The 15,470-nt window shown below is 35.2% G+C and overlaps 4 non-coding genes across 4 annotated transcripts; all 4 read right to left on the reverse strand.

Annotated features, from left to right (window-relative positions):
- Positions 1-1,285: 1,285 nt before the first annotated feature.
- Positions 1,286-1,357, reverse strand: Trnah-gug (transfer RNA histidin (anticodon GUG)). The gene has a single exon. It is a non-coding gene; the product is annotated as a tRNA-His (tRNA).
- Positions 1,358-5,596: 4,239 nt separating this feature from the next.
- On the reverse strand, positions 5,597-5,668 carry Trnah-gug (transfer RNA histidin (anticodon GUG)). The gene has a single exon. It is a non-coding gene; the product is annotated as a tRNA-His (tRNA).
- Positions 5,669-9,936: 4,268 nt separating this feature from the next.
- Trnah-gug (transfer RNA histidin (anticodon GUG)) lies at positions 9,937-10,008 on the reverse strand. The gene has a single exon. It is a non-coding gene; the product is annotated as a tRNA-His (tRNA).
- A 4,271-nt stretch (positions 10,009-14,279) lies between these two features.
- On the reverse strand, positions 14,280-14,351 carry Trnah-gug (transfer RNA histidin (anticodon GUG)). The gene has a single exon. It is a non-coding gene; the product is annotated as a tRNA-His (tRNA).
- Positions 14,352-15,470: the final 1,119 nt, after the last annotated feature.

The raw sequence follows: 15,470 nt of genomic DNA on the forward strand, positions 1-15,470 counted from the left end.
GATAAAGATATTCATTAGAATTGTTAATGAATTAAAAACGAATAATATGTCTGTGATTAAAGAAGAGACTGTTGATACATCAGCACTTCGCAGACCATAACAGACAGGTCATCGCCTTTAATTTGGGATCTCTTCGGGACTTGAACTGAGTTTTATTCAGGACGTTTTATTACTAGGACTTGTGTCTCTAATTCTTGGATTATTTTCGGATTTCATTCGCAATACCGTATGTTCTTTTTTCTCATTTTTCACTTTGTATTCGTGGGAAATAAATTGTTTTATTAAATTTCACAAAGCTTGTTGTCCTCACTCTTTTCTGTTACTTATTTTAAGAGCATAGACTCGTAACAAAACTATTTCTTTGCATTTCTATTGTTTACATAGATTTCTTGGCTCAGTACTCTGTAATGAAAGTTTGTTTGTATATTTTCATGTGTGGAGGAGACCACATTTATAAGGACAAATGCCAAATAATCCTAGATTTAATAAGAGTCGTGGCACATTTTGGGGAGCAGCACACAGTCTGATCCAGTTATAAAGGAATTAATAGATTGCATACGAATTATAACACTTACCAGCGGATGTTTGATCCGATACACAATGAGAGACAAAGAAATTCTCTGGATGCATCTCTTTCAGAAAGTATATCTACTGAGGGAGCGAGGTATCACATTATCCGAGACGAACGAAAACTGGACCCATCGGTATAGTGACATAATATCTTCTAATCGATATAATCAAGCATATGATGTAAGCAGAATTATTTTAATTTGGTTCAAGTTTTTTTCCTTGCATATTCAATTAAAGAATGTTATGATGATGCACCAGTTGAAAAAAAATCGTGTGCCCTTTTAGAAATACACTTTATATAACAAACGTTGACGATATAATGTGAGGGTTGCATATTTGTGTAAGCTTCTCTTTAATTTCATGAACATTTGACAGATTTGTAAAATCGGTAATTTACTATTTCATATTGCAATTCTTCAAATTTAAATGTATTTGCAAGGATGTAAGCTGGAGCGATTTTGCGGAAATTTTAATTTGTAAATTGTTTGTAGGTTACCTAAAACTGGAAGAAAATATCCATTTTTGTGTTGAGATGCCTTAAAGAATTCCGGAATATGACATAGATTGATACGTTTGCTTTGTTCTGTGCAAGTTTGTTAGATACAACGTTTCAGGAAGCAGTGTAGGGGGTCAAAAGCTATAAGGTTGTCGTAAAATATAATGCTGAGGTAAAAAAAAATCTACTCAGCTATGCCATGTTCGCGACAGACATATATGCCGTGACCAGGATTCGAACCTGGGTTGTCGCGGCCACAACGCGAAGTACTAACCACTATACGATCACGGCTGTCACTGCTGAGCTGATAATGCGGATAGATTATACCAATATGAGGATAGCAATCCACGGTGTTCCCGATGGAACACGTCTCACGTGTAATAATCTTTCTGAGATTGAATTTAGTGCACAAGTCTCTATGAACATCTCTAAAATATATACTATTTCTTGTCGTCGTTCTCAGCGTTTGCTCGACCTCCATTAGAAGAAAATGCCAGAAGACACTAGTGAGGGCAGTGGGAGTGCACTGGAAGAAGCGAAAACTGCAGATTCCGGTTAGAATCATGCGAACGATCAGTTGACTTACAATCGTCTTATATATATATATATATATATATATATATATATATATATATATATATACATTTAAGATTGATATCTTGTCTTAATCAAAACGGCAAAGAACGCACCAATCCTGAGGATAAAGTACTGACACAAGAGGAGTGGTTGGAAATTAGACGGTTAAATAGATCGCAGAATTTCATAAAATGAACCAGAACTGCTTGTCGTTGGAATCACCGTTCAAATACTTAATTCGGTCTTTTGATCCACTGTTTGAGTGTGTTCACATTGACAGAAAAGTAGTTTTATATTTTTTTAAACTGAAGCTCATAGAAATAGGCGAGGTGGTCCGAAGAAAATATGGTATCGTTTTTTGCAAAGGTATTTCCGGCAAAGAAAATAGATGAATTTTCCTGTAAATTAAAACGCCTACATAAATATGATCTATATTTTCGTCACGTAGAAATATCCGAAGTGGTCCGAATAGTCAGATATGTGACGTATTGAACATCTGTCATTTTGACCCGATGTGATTTGCATTGCTTTGCTTGTAGCATAATCAGTGCAAATGATAAATACTTTGAAGCTGAAATGATTCATAACATTTTCGAATCAGAATACCTTAGGTACACTATTCGAATGAAAAAATAAGGATAAATCTTGTGTGTGCGTTCTATGTGTGCGTTCTACATGTAGTCCATAATGAAACCACATTAAAGCAGCAAAATCGACTAAAATGCAAATTCACACTCACAAGGAAATCAAAATATAAAACTTTATGAAGGATCACTCTGCACACAACATCACCATGTCTATGCATTATTATTCCGGCCGGCGGGTTGGGTGTTAAATTTTATATACATAAAAAAACATGTACCATTGGAAAAGGATTGTTATATCAAGTACAGAAAGATTTTACATGTCAATCAAGGTATCCAATTTTAATGAAATTAAATTGGCCCCATTTACAAATACTGTGTCGCACGTCCATGACGCTGCTCACATCTCTTTGTGATTTTCATAGATAAGCATGTCACCCGAAATAAAATAAAATAAGCAAAAGAATTATTGAAATGGGCCCCTCATATCAACCTGAATATGAAATCTAGATCTACTGACATTATTTACCTATAGTACTATATAAACCTTTTGATCTTAATAAGTGTCAAGATGAAAATGGAAATCGAAAACCTATAGCTATTTTGATTAATATGAATCTTAAATCCACAACAAAATGTACACACCACGTTTTAAATGTTATTAACAGTTGAAATCAGGTTAAGATGACTGAGTTCACAGTGCCTTAAATGCGGTTTGGCAGCTGGAGCAATATTAGATAGCAAAGCATAGAAAAACAGTGATTGATAGCTTCATTTATATCGCACAGATTCAACAAATATTTGAATTGGACACGTTTGGTATTCATTTCGGCTTTATGTTCGCAACATATTTCTCGACCCCTCCCCCCCCACCCTCCGAGCATTCTTTTGATCTGGAGATTTTGGTTGAGTGCAGTGAGACAGAGATGCTAAAAAATATCAGGTTCTATACGAATGCCACGTGATTCTCGGAAATTCAAATCTGCTAACGCTGAATATTACACATCTTCGCTATGGAAGGTCCCGATAACCTGTACGTAGGGTTACCGCAACATTGGCTAGCGAAGATGAATATTACAATAAACCGTTCACTATATGAGAAGTAATCGATTCTCTGGATCGGGTCCATGACGCTTCAGAGTGAAGAGATGATATCCAGTGTCGAACTTTGAAACACTTTCTTGGTACAGCTCTCAATACACTGCGAAACATTTTCAATAAAATTTGGGAAGCTGGCAACTTCCCACCGTCTTCGTGAGAGGGATCATTGATATTAGTACCGAAGCCTGGAAAGGCCATCCCGACCCTTCCAACTTTCGTCCCATGTCGCTGTCAAGCTATGTTTGCAAACGATGCAACGGGTGATAAATAATGGACTTAAAGAAACTAAAATCCGTCTGTCGGTGTGGATTCAGATGCCTGGAAAGAACAACAGATGGTATTATAATATTTGAAGCATTTAATAGAAATGTGTTCACAGTAACTGTCGCCATCATTATCGACTTGGAAGAGTTTACATCAAATGGACCTAGTCCATAATGAATGACAGATTAAATGTAATAATAAAGGGCCGTACACATAACCTTATATCCAGTTTTGTGAAAGAAATAAATTTCAGAGCATCGGATTGACCTGATTGAATTTGGAGAAAAACTTTTATTTCATTTATGTAAACAACTATTAACAGCATCATTATTCTCTATGTGTATGAGCTCATTATCAGGATCATTATGTAGGTAAATGAAGAAGGGGTAAATATGTTGATGTTGATCAGGGTCATGGTTTTTGGGCATTCCTGAGTGAATGCTGTAGGCTATTGTGTTGTAAATAAACAAGGCTCATTAGAACATTGTAGTAGGTTTTTTCCATTAGGTAATGGTTGCTTTTGGAAATTGATTATTGTGACCTGATGTGAAACGGAGAACTATATTATCTTGTGACTATGAGGATTTTACCAGCCTTGTTTTGACCTCTACCACTTTTAGTTGCATTATGTTGTGACTAGTTTGGGTTGATTTTCTTTTTTTCAAATTGTTCAAGTGATTATTTTCTCTGGAAATACAAAAGTGCCCTGTTAAAATTCTTGGATAAAGATATTCATTAGAATTGTTAATGAATTAAAAACGAATAATATGTCTGTGATTAAAGAAGAGACTGTTGATACATCAGCACTTCGCAGACCATAACAGACAGGTCATCGCCTTTAATTTGGGATCTCTTCGGGACTTGAACTGAGTTTTATTCAGGACGTTTTATTACTAGGACTTGTGTCTCTAATTCTTGGATTATTTTCGGATTTCATTCGCAATACCGTATGTTCTTTTTTCTCATTTTTCACTTTGTATTCGTGGGAAATAAATTGTTTTATTAAATTTCACAAAGCTTGTTGTCCTCACTCTTTTCTGTTACTTATTTTAAGAGCATAGACTCGTAACAAAACTATTTCTTTGCATTTCTATTGTTTACATACATTGCTTGGCTCAGTACTCTGTAATGATGGTTGTTTATATATTTTCATGTGTGGAGGAGACCACATTTATAAGGACAAATGCCAAATAATCCTAGATTTAATAAGAGTCGTGGCACATTTTGGGGAGCAGCACACAGTCTGATCCAGTTATACAGAAATTAATAGATTGCATACGAATTATAACACTTACCAGCGGATGTTTGATCCGATACACAATGAGTGACAAAGAAATTCTCTGGATGCATCTCTTTCAGAAAGTATATCTACTGAGGGAGCGAGGTATCACATTATCCGAGACGAACGAAAACTGGACCCATCGATATAGTGACATAATATCTTCTAATCGATATAATCAAGCATATGATGTAAGCAGATTTATTTTAATTTGGTTCAAGTTTTTTTCCTTGCATATTCAATTAAAGAATGTTATGATGATGCACCAGTTGAAAAAAAATCGTGTGCCCTTTTAGAAATACACTTTATACAACAAACGTTGACGATATAATGTGAGGGTTGCATATTTGTGTAAGCTTCTCTTTAATTTCATGAACATTTGACAGATTTGTAAAATCGGTAATTTACTATTTCATATTGCAATTCTTCAAATTTAAATGTATTTGCAAGGATGTAAGCTGGAGCGATTTTGCGGAAATTTTAATTTGTAAATTGTTTGTAGGTTACCTAAAACTGGAAGAAAATATCCATTTTTGTGTTGAGATGCCTTAAAGAATTCCGGAATATGACATAGATTGATACGTTTGCTTTGTTCTGTGCAAGTTTGTTAGATACAACGTTTCAGGAAGCAGTGTAGGGGGTCAAAAGCTATAAGGTTGTCGTAAAATATAATGCTGAGGTAAAAAAAAATCTACTCAGCTATGCCATGTTCGCGACAGACATATATGCCGTGACCAGGATTCGAACCTGGGTTGTCGCGGCCACAACGCGAAGTACTAACCACTATACGATCACGGCTGTCACTGCTGAGCTGATAATGCGGATAGATTATACCAATATGAGGATAGCAATCCACGGTGTTTCCGATGGAACACGTCTCACGTGTAATAATCTTTCTGAGATTGAATTTAGTGCACAAGTCTCTATGAACATCTCTAAAATATATACTATTTCTTGTCGTCGTTCTCAGCGTTTGCTCGACCTCCATTAGAAGAAAATGCCAGAAGACACTAGTGAGGGCAGTGGGAGTGCACTGGAAGAAGCGAAAACTGCAGATTCCGGTTAGAATCATGCGAACGATCAGTTGACTTACAATCGTCTTATATATATATATATATATATATATATATATATATATATATATATATATATATATATATATATATATATATATATATGTATAGATATATACATTTAAGATTGATATCTTGTCTTAAACAAAACGGCAAAGAACGCACCAATCCTGAGGATAAAGTACTGACACAAGAGGAGTGGTTGGAAATTAGACGGTTAAATAGATCGCAGAATTTCATAAAATGAACCAGAACTGCTTGTCGTTGGAATCACCGTTCAAATACTTAATTCGGTCTTTTGATCCACTGTTTGAGTGTGTTCACATTGACAGAAAAGTAGTTTTATATTTTTTTAAACTGAAGCTCATAGAAATAGGCGAGGTGGTCCGAAGAAAATATGGTATCGTTTTTTGCAAAGGTATTTCCGGCAAAGAAAATAGATGAATTTTCCTGTAAATTAAAACGCCTACATAAATATGATCTATATTTTCGTCACGTAGAAATATCCGAAGTGGTCCGAATAGTCAGATATGTGACGTATTGAACATCTGTCATTTTGACCCGATGTGATTTGCATTGCTTTGCTTGTAGCATAATCGGTGCAAATGATAAATACTTTGAAGCTGAAATGATTCATAACATTTTCGAATCAGAATACCTTAGGTACACTATTCGAATGAAAAAATAAGGATAAATCTTGTGTGTGCGTTCTACATGTAGTCCATAATGAAACCACATTAAAGCAGCAAAATCGACTAAAATGCAAATTCACACTCACAAGGAAATCAAAATATAAAACTTTATGAAGGATCATTCTGCACACAACATCACCATGTCTATGCATTATTATTCCGGCCGGCGGGTTGGGTGCTAAATTTTATATACATAAAAAAACATGTACCATTGGAAAAGGATTGTTATATCAAGTACAGAAAGATTTTACATGTCAATCAAGGTATCCAATTTTAATGAAATTAAATTGGCCCCATTTACAAATACTGTGTCGCACGTCCATGACGCTGCTCACATCTCTTTGTGATTTTCATAGATAAGCATGTCACCCGAAATAAAATAAAATAAGCAAAAGAATTATTGAAATGGGCCCCTCATATCAACCTGAATATGAAATCTAGATCTACTGACATTATTTACCTATAGTACTATATAAACCTTTTGATCTTAATGAGTGTCAAGATGAAAATGGAAATCGAAAACCTATAGCTATTTTGATTAATATGAATCTTAAATCCACAACAAAATGTACACACCACGTCTTAAATGTTATTAACAGTTGAAATCAGGTTAAGATGACTGAGTTCACAGTGCCTTAAATGCGGTTTGGCAGCTGGAGCAATATTAGATAGCAAAGCATAGAAAAACAGTGATTGATAGCTTCATTTATATCGCACAGATTCAACAAATATTTGAATTGGACACGTTTGGTATTCATTTCGGCTTTATGTTCGCAACATATTTCTCGACCCCTCCCCCCCCCCCCTCCGAGCATTCTGTTGATATGGAGATTTTGGCTGAGTGCAGTGAGACAGAGATGCTAAAAAATATCAGGTTCTATACGAATGCCACGTGATTCTCGGAAATTCAAATCTGCTAACGCTGAATATTACACATCTTCGCTATGGAAGGTCCCGATAACCTGTACGTAGGGTTACCGCAACATTGGCTAGCGAAGATGAATATTACAATAAACCGTTCACTATATGAGAAGTAATCGATTCTCTGGATCGGGTCCATGACGCTTCAGAGTGAAGAGATGATATCCAGTGTCGAACTTTGAAACACTTTCTTGGTACAGCTCTCAATACACTGCGAAACATTTTCAATAAAATTTGGGAAGCTGGCAACTTCCCACCGTCTTCGTGAGAGGGATCATTGATATTAGTACCGAAGCCTGGAAAGGCCATCCCGACCCTTCCAACTTTCGTCCCATGTCGCTGTCAAGCTATGTTTGCAAACGATGCAACGGGTGATAAATAATGGACTTAAAGAAACTAAAATCAGGCTGTCGGTGTGGATTCAGATGCCTGGAAAGAACAACAGATGGTATTATAATATTTGAAGCATTTAATAGAAATGTGTTCACAGTAACTGTCGCCATCATTATCGACTTGGAAGAGTTTACATCAAATGGACCTAGTCCATAATGAATGACAGATTAAATGTAATAATAAAGGGCCGTACACATAACCTTATATCCAGTTTTGTGAAAGAAATAAATTTCAGAGCATCGGATTGACCTGATTGAATTTGGAGAAAAACTTTTATTTCATTTATGTAAACAACTATTAACAGCATCATTATTCTCTATGTGTATGAGCTCATTATCAGGATCATTATGTAGGTAAATGAAGAAGGGGTAAATATGTTGATGTTGATCAGGGTCATGGTTTTTGGGCATTCCTGAGTGAATGCTGTAGGCTATTGTGTTGTAAATAAACAAGGCTCATTAGAACATTGTAGTAGGTTTTTTCCATTAGGTAATGGTTGCTTTTGGAAATTGATTATTGTGACCTGATGTGAAACGGAGAACTATATTATCTTGTGACTATGAGGATTTTACCAGCCTTGTTTTGACATCTAGCACTTTTAGTTGCATTATGTTGTGACTAGTTTGGGTTGATTTTCTTTTTTTCAAATTGTTCAAGTGATTATTTTCTCTGGAAATACAAAAGTGCCCTGTTAAAATTCTTGGATAAAGATATTCATTAGAATTGTTAATGAATTAAAAACGAATAATATGTCTGTGATTAAAGAAGAGACTGTTGATACATCAGCACTTCGCAGACCATAACAGACAGGTCATCGCCTTTAATTTGGGATCTCTTCGGGACTTGAACTGAGTTTTATTCAGGACGTTTTATTACTAGGACTTGTGTCTCTAATTCTTGGATTATTTTCGGATTTCATTCGCAATACCGTATGTTCTTTTTTCTCATTTTTCACTTTGTATTCGTGGGAAATAAATTGTTTTATTAAATTTCACAAAGCTTGTTGTCCTCACTCTTTTCTGTTACTTATTTTAAGAGCATAGACTCGTAACAAAACTATTTCTTTGCATTTCTATTGTTTACATACATTGCTTGGCTCAGTACTCTGTAATGATGGTTGTTTATATATTTTCATGTGTGGAGGAGACCACATTTATAAGGACAAATGCCAAATAATCCTAGATTTAATAAGAGTCGTGGCACATTTTGGGGAGCAGCACACAGTCTGATCCAGTTATACAGGAATTAATAGATTGCATACGAATTATAACACTTACCAGCGGATGTTTGATCCGATACACAATGAGTGACAAAGAAATTCTCTGGATGCATCTCTTTCAGAAAGTATATCTACTGAGGGAGCGAGGTATCACATTATCCGAGACGAACGAAAACTGGACCCATCGATATAGTGACATAATATCTTCTAATCGATATAATCAAGCATATGATGTAAGCAGAATTATTTTAATTTGGTTCAAGTTTTTTTCCTTGCATATTCAATTAAAGAATGTTATGATGATGCACCAGTTGAAAAAAAATCGTGTGCTCTTTTAGAAATACACTTTATACAACAAACGTTGACGATATAATGTGAGGGTTGCATATTTGTGTAAGCTTCTCTTTAATTTCATGAACATTTGACAGATTTGTAAAATCGGTAATTTACTATTTCATATTGCAATTCTTCAAATTTAAATGTATTTGCAAGGATGTAAGCTGGAGCGATTTTGCGGAAATTTTAATTTGTAAATTGTTTGTAGGTTACCTAAAACTGGAAGAAAATATCCATTTTTGTGTTGAGATGCCTTAAAGAATTCCGGAATATGACATAGATTGATACGTTTGCTTTGTTCTGTGCAAGTTTGTTAGATACAACGTTTCAGGAAGCAGTGTAGGGGGTCAAAAGCTATAAGGTTGTCGTAAAATATAATGCTGAGGTAAAAAAAAATCTACTCAGCTATGCCATGCTCGCGACAGACATATATGCCGTGACCAGGATTCGAACCTTGGTTGTCGCGGCCACAACGCGAAGTACTAACCACTATACGATCACGGCTGTCACTGCTGAGCTGATAATGCGGATAGATTATACCAATATGAGGATAGCAATCCACGGTGTTTCCGATGGAACACGTCTCACGTGTAATAATCTTTCTGAGATTGAATTTAGTGCACAAGTCTCTATGAACATCTCTAAAATATATACTATTTCTTGTCGTCGTTCTCAGCGTTTGCTCGACCTCCATTAGAAGAAAATGCCAGAAGACACTAGTGAGGGCAGTGGGAGTGCACTGGAAGAAGCGAAAACTGCAGATTCCGGTTAGAATCATGCGAACGATCAGTTGACTTACAATCGTCTTATATATATATATATATATATATATATATATATATATATATATATATATATATATATATATATATATATATATATATATATAGATAGATATATACATTTAAGATTGATATCTTGTCTTAATCAAAACGGCAAAGAACGCACCAATCCTGAGGATAAAGTACTGACACAAGAGGAGTGGTTGGAAATTAGACGGTTAAATAGATCGCAGAATTTCATAAAATGAACCAGAACTGCTTGTCGTTGGAATCACCGTTCAAATACTTAATTCGGTCTTTTGATCCACTGTTTGAGTGTGTTCACATTGACAGAAAAGTAGTTTTATATTTTTTTAAACTGAAGCTCATAGAAATAGGCGAGGTGGTCCGAAGAAAATATGGTATCGTTTTTTGCAAAGGTTTTTTCCGGCAAAGAAAATAGATGAATTTTCCTGTAAATTAAAACGCCTACATAAATATGATCTATATTTTCGTCACGTAGAAATATCCGAAGTGGTCCGAATAGTCAGATATGTGACGTATTGAACATCTGTCATTTTGACCCGATGTGATTTGCATTGCTTTGCTTGTAGCATAATCAGTGCAAATGATAAATACTTTGAAGCTGAAATGATTCATAACATTTTCGAATCAGAATACCTTAGGTACACTATTCGAATGAAAAAATAAGGATAAATCTTGTGTGTGCGTTCTACATGTAGTCCATAATGAAACCACATTAAAGCAGCTAAATCGACTAAAATGCAAATTCACACTCACAAGGAAATCAAAATATAAAACTTTATGAAGGATCATTCTGCACACAACATCACCATGTCTATGCATTATTATTCCGGCCGGCGGGTTGGGCGCTAAATTTTATATACATAAAAAAACATGTACCATTGGAAAAGGATTGTTATATCAAGTACAGAAAGATTTTACATGTCAATCAAGGTATCCAATTTTAATGAAATTAAATTGGCCCCATTTACAAATATTGTGTCGCACGTCCATGACGCTGCTCACATCTCTTTGTGATTTTCATAGATAAGCATGTCACCCGAAAAAAATAAAATAAGCAAAAGAATTATTGAAATGGGCCCCTCATATCAACCTGAATATGAAATCTAGATCTACTGACATTATTTACCTATAGTACTATATAAACCTTTTGATCTTAATGAGTGTCAAGATGAAAATGGAAATCGAAAACCTATAGCTATTTTGATTAATATGAATCTTAAATCCACAACAAAATGTACACACCACGTCTTAAATGTTATTAACAGTTGAAATCAGGTTAAGATGACGTATTTCACAGTGCCTTAAATGCGGTTTGGCAGCTGGAGCAATATTAGATAGCAAAGCATAGAAAAACAGTGATTGATAGCTTCATTTATATCGCACAGATTCAACAAATATTTGAATTGGACACGTTTGGTATTCATTTCGGCTTTATGTTCGCAACATATTTCTCGACCCCTCCCCCCCCCCCTCCGAGCATTCTTTTGATCTGGAGATTTTGGCTGAGTGCAGTGAGACAGAGATGCTAAAAAATATCAGGTTCTATACGAATGCCACGTGATTCTCGGAAATTCAAATCTGCTAACGCTGAATATTACACATCTTCGCTATGGAAGGTCCCGATAACCTGTACGTAGGGTTACCGCAACATTGGCTAGCGAAGATGAATATTACAATAAACCGTTCACTATATGAGAAGTAATCGATTCTCTGGATCGGGTCCATGACGCTTCAGAGTGAAGAGATGATATCCAGTGTCGAACTTTGAAACACTTTCTTGGTACAGCTCTCAATACACTGCGAAACATTTTCAATAAAATTTGGGAAGCTGGCAACTTCCCACCGTCTTCGTGAGAGGGATCATTGATATTAGTACCGAAGCCTGGAAAGGCCATCCCGACCCTTCCAACTTTCGTCCCATGTCGCTGTCAAGCTATGTTTGCAAACGATGCAACGGGTGATAAATAATGGACTTAAAGAAACTAAAATCAGGCTGTCGGTGTGGATTCAGATGCCTGGAAAGAACAACAGATGGTATTATAATATTTGAAGCATTTAATAGAAATGTGTTCACAGTAACTGTCGCCATCATTATCGACTTGGAAGAGTTTACATCAAATGGACCTAGTCCATAATGAATGACAGATTAAATGTAATAATAAAGGGCCGTACACATAACCTTATATCCAGTTTTGTGAAAGAAATAAATTTCAGAGCATCGGATTGACCTGATTGAATTTGGAGAAAAACTTTTATTTCATTTATGTAAACAACTATTAACAGCATCATTATTCTCTATGTGTATGAGCTCATTATCAGGATCATTATGTAGGTAAATGAAGAAGGGGTAAATATGTTGATGCTGATCAGGGTCATGGTTTTTGGGCATTCCTGAGTGAATGCTGTAGGCTATTGTGTTGTAAATAAACAAGGCTCATTAGAACATTGTAGTAGGTTTTTTCCATTAGGTAATGGTTGCTTTTGGAAATTGATTATTGTGACCTGATGTGAAACGGAGAACTATATTATCTTGTGACTATGAGGATTTTACCAGCCTTGTTTTGACCTCTACCACTTTTAGTTGCATTATGTTGTGACTAGTTTGGGTTGATTTTCTTTTTTTCAAATTGTTCAAGTGATTATTTTCTCTGGAAATACAAAAGTGCCCTGTTAAAATTCTTGGATAAAGATATTCATTAGAATTGTTAATGAATTAAAAACGAATAATATGTCTGTGATTAAAGAAGAGACTGTTGATACATCAGCACTTCGCAGACCATAACAGACAGGTCATCGCCTTTAATTTGGGATCTCTTCGGGACTTGAACTGAGTTTTATTCAGGACGTTTTATTACTAGGACTTGTGTCTCTAATTCTTGGATTATTTTCGGATTTCATTCGCAATACCGTATGTTCTTTTTTCTCATTTTTCACTTTGTATTCGTGGGAAATAAATTGTTTTATTAAATTTCACAAAGCTTGTTGTCCTCACTCTTTTCTGTTACTTATTTTAAGAGCATAGACTCGTAACAAAACTATTTCTTTGCATTTCTATTGTTTACATACATTGCTTGGCTCAGTACTCTGTAATGATGGTTGTTTATATATTTTCATGTGTGGAGGAGACCACATTTATAAGGACAAATGCCAAATAATCCTAGATTTAATAAGAGTCGTGGCACATTTTGGGGAGCAGCACACAGTCTGATCCAGTTATACAGAAATTAATAGATTGCATACGAATTATAACACTTACCAGCGGATGTTTGATCCGATACACAATGAGTGACAAAGAAATTCTCTGGATGCATCTCTTTCAGAAAGTATATCTACTGAGGGAGCGAGGTATCACATTATCCGAGACGAACGAAAACTGGACCCATCGATATAGTGACATAATATCTTCTAATCGATATAATCAAGCATATGATGTAAGCAGAATTATTTTAATTTGGTTCAAGTTTTTTTCCTTGCATATTCAATTAAAGAATGTTATGATGATGCACCAGTTGAAAAAAAATCGTGTGCCCTTTTAGAAATACACTTTATATAACAAACGTTGACGATATAATGTGAGGGTTGCATATTTGTGTAAGCTTCTCTTTAATTTCATGAACATTTGACAGATTTGTAAAATCGGTAATTTACTATTTCATATTGCAATTCTTCAAATTTAAATGTATTTGCAAGGATGTAAGCTGGAGCGATTTTGCGGAAATTTTAATTTGTAAATTGTTTGTAGGTTACCTAAAACTGGAAGAAAATATCCATTTTTGTGTTGAGATGCCTTAAAGAATTCCGGAATATGACATAGATTGATACGTTTGCTTTGTTCTGTGCAAGTTTGTTAGATACAACGTTTCAGGAAGCAGTGTAGGGGGTCAAAAGCTATAAGGTTGTCGTAAAATATAATGCTGAGGTAAAAAAAAATCTACTCAGCTATGCCATGTTCGCGACAGACATATATGCCGTGACCAGGATTCGAACCTGGGTTGTCGCGGCCACAACGCGAAGTACTAACCACTATACGATCACGGCTGTCACTGCTGAGCTGATAATGCGGATAGATTATACCAATATGAGGATAGCAATCCACGGTGTTTCCGATGGAACACGTCTCACGTGTAATAATCTTTCTGAGATTGAATTTAGTGCACAAGTCTCTATGAACATCTCTAAAATATATACTATTTCTTGTCGTCGTTCTCAGCGTTTGCTCGACCTCCATTAGAAGAAAATGCCAGAAGACACTAGTGAGGGCAGTGGGAGTGCACTGGAAGAAGCGAAAACTGCAGATTCCGGTTAGAATCATGCGAACGATCAGTTGACTTACAATCGTCTTATATATATATATATATATATATATATATATATATATATATATATATATATATATATATATATATATATATATATATATATATATATATATATATATATATATATATATACATTTAAGATTGATATCTTGTCTTAATCAAGACGGCAAAGAACGCACCAATCCTGAGGATAAAGTACTGACACAAGAGGAGTGGTTGGAAATTAGACGGTTAAATAGATCGCAGAATTTCATAAAATGAACCAGAACTGCTTGTCGTTGGAATCACCGTTCAAATACTTAATTCGGTCTTTTGATCCACTGTTTGAGTGTGTTCACATTGACAGAAAAGTAGTTTATATTTTTTTAAACTGAAGCTCATAGAAATAGGCGAGGTGGTCCGAAGAAAATATGGTATCGTTTCTTGCAAAGGTTTTTTCCGGCAAAGAAAATAGATGAATTTTCCTGTAAATTAAAACGCCTACATAAATATGATCTATATTTTCGTCACGTAGAAATATCCGAAGTGGTCCGAATAGTCAGATATGTGACGTATTGAACATCTGTCATTTTGACCCGATGTGATTTGCATTGCTTTGCTTGTAGCATAATCAGTGCAAATGATAAATACTTTGAAGCTGAAATGATTCATAACATTTTCGAATCAGAATACCTTAGGTACACTATTCGAATGAAAAAATAAGGATAAATCTTGTGTGTGCGTTCTACATGTAGTCCATAATGAAACCACATTAAAGCAGCTAAATCGACTAAAATGCAAATTCACACTCACAAGGAAATCAAAATATAAAACTTTATGAAGGATCATTCTGCACACA

This window comes from Sinohyriopsis cumingii, unplaced genomic scaffold (assembly GCF_028554795.1).
Source record: "Sinohyriopsis cumingii isolate HCF-2022 unplaced genomic scaffold, ASM2855479v2 utg001808l, whole genome shotgun sequence".
Lineage (NCBI taxonomy): Eukaryota > Metazoa > Mollusca > Bivalvia > Unionida > Unionidae > Sinohyriopsis > Sinohyriopsis cumingii.